This window comes from Schistocerca gregaria, chromosome 5, assembly GCF_023897955.1.
Source record: "Schistocerca gregaria isolate iqSchGreg1 chromosome 5, iqSchGreg1.2, whole genome shotgun sequence".
Taxonomy (NCBI): domain Eukaryota; kingdom Metazoa; phylum Arthropoda; class Insecta; order Orthoptera; family Acrididae; genus Schistocerca; species Schistocerca gregaria.
Genome location: NC_064924.1, coordinates 388,965,352 through 388,967,807, shown reverse-complemented (window position 1 = coordinate 388,967,807; position 2,456 = coordinate 388,965,352). Strand labels below are relative to the sequence as shown.

General features: G+C 46.1%; 1 pseudogene; it reads right to left on the bottom strand.

Moving 5' to 3' along the window:
* Positions 1–1,077: 1,077 nt before the first annotated feature.
* On the bottom strand, positions 1,078–1,194 carry LOC126274589 (5S ribosomal RNA; annotated as a pseudogene).
* Between the last annotated feature and the right edge of the window lie 1,262 nt (positions 1,195–2,456).

Sequence of the window (2,456 nt, the reverse complement as noted above, 5' to 3'; positions counted from 1 at the left end):
AGACTGCGAAATACGATGTAATTGTCAGTAGAAAGTTTTGCGCTTGAACAACTACCGAGAGCAAACGACTGCATGACGTTAATTTGACAGCATTTAACTGTCGGAATCAATTGGATAACTCTGCTATCGACGTAGTTCTCCATAAAATTCTTTTTTCTCTTTTTTTCTGGCGCATTCACTGTGTGGCGCAAGCGGACAATGACGGAAACAAATTACCCTGAAATGTGCTGGTAATGTGTCGTATGTTCGGTCAATGACCGTATGGGCATACTAATTTGCAGAATTGCAATTGTTCCTGCCGCTGTTTCCAGTTACAACCGGCCAACAGCAGAGTATTCACAGTATATTTATAGCAGCGACCACGGTGCACAAATACTGTGCGTGGCGTTAGTCCATTATTTGCGTTTAGTGGGGCTTGTTAGCCGTTCAGGGGCGGGGGCTGTATTTGTTGAACCCGTCTGTGCCAGCGGGCAGTAAAATGTAATCAGGTGTGAACGAGGAGCGGCCGCAACTGTGGCGGCTCGTTCGCAGCCACGGGCCCCGCCGAAACCTTAACTGTTCCGACTCGCGCAAACAGCGAATGACGTCTCAAATGGCCTATCAGCGGCACAGTTGATGGAGGCGCAATCTCACGACTGTTTGCCACGTTGTTTGGCCTGTTCCACCTTTGATTGTCCTCTGACGTTCATGTCAACGTTGGCAGCCGTTTACAAATTCCCATTACAGAAAATAACTTCTAAGCCGTGTATAAATAGGACTATTCGTGGTATCCCACGTCTCTTGATGATCTCAGTTAAATTTATGGCCATAAGGAACTAAAAACGAATAAAGCAAAAGTTTTTTATCTACCATTGCGACATAAACAACAAGACTAAAGCACTCCGTCTTCAGGCCACGAGTGGCCTACCGGGGCCATCCGACCGCCGTGTCATCCTCCGAGGAGGATGCGGATAGGAGGGGAGTGGGGTCAACTCATCGCTCTCCCGGTCGTTATGATGGTATTCAGCACCGAAGCCGCTACTGTTCGGTTGAGTAGCTCCTCAATCGGCATCACGAGGTTGAGTGCACCCCGAAAACTGGCAACAGCGCATGGCGGTTGGATGGTCACCCATCCAAGCACCGGCCACGCCCAACAGTGCTTAACTTCGGTGATCTCACGGGAACCGGTGTATCCACTGCGGCAAGGCCGTTGCCTAATCAACAAGACTACCTTTCTTGTAATGTTCGTTACGAAGATATGAACAGCATTAAGACTTTTTCAAATAGCATCATAGACTTTTTATTCCCAACGCACTTCCTCTCCTCAAGACCTGTTCAAAAACGTATCACAGTTTACCACTCTCCTAAACATGAAAAACATAAGAACTAAACTCTTGCACAGGTAACGTAGATCCTCCAGTTCCTGGAGTTTAGAACAAACAAATACAAACACAAGGAAAACGCACAACGATCATTCACACAACCGGCTTTTGCTGGAGGTGTGCATCAGTACACATTAAATCAACGGTAAGTTATAATACTAGTCATGTTTAAAAGTACTGCTCTCGTGTGCTGAATGTACCCCAACTGCAAACGCAGCACTCTACTTGCTGGTCTACTAACTTAGCCGGCCGCTGTGCCCGAGCGGTTCTAGGCGCTTCAGTCTGGAACCGCGCGACCGCTACGGTAGCAGATTCGAATCCTGCCTCGGGCATTGATGTGTGTGATGTCCTTAGGTTAGTTAGGTTTAAGTAGTTCTAAGTTCTAGGAGACTGATGACCTCAGATGTTAAGTCCCATAGAGCTCAGAACCATTTGATTTTTCTACTAACTTACGTTCTCCGTAGATGAGTAGCATTCCTACCTTCTCCGCTGATGCACATTGCATTCACACAAACCTCCAACTGAAGATGGTTGACTGGGTGACCTATGTGCACTATAATTGCATTCATCATGATATTATTAACGTAAACAGTGAAACTCGAAGCACTTATTGTTAACGTTTTTATACAAGAGGGACGATTAAATTTATATAATTAGAAAGGCATTTTGCATACGTGTGCACAAAAAACAAATCGCGTATTTACGTAGCCGTTACCAGTGGGAAAAGAAAATAGACCTACACACATGAATGAAGTTTGTCTCTCTCTCTCTCCCTCTCTCTCTGTCTCTCTCTCTCTCTCTCTCTCTCTCTCTCTCTCTCTCTCTCTCTCTCTCTCTCTCACACACACACACACACACACACACACACACACACACACACACACACACACGTACATACACTCCAACCAACTTCCATCCCGCGTACCGATCTGGTGCTACGGAAGCAATGACACACCAGAGTAGCAACGTTTCGTGAACTCACATTCTAGGAACGTTCATTTTTAAATGCTGCAGGTGTTACATTTGCGTACCGAACAGCTACAATGCAGCACGTGGTAGGTCGCTGATGTCAGCAGTGGAAAAGAAAACATCAGA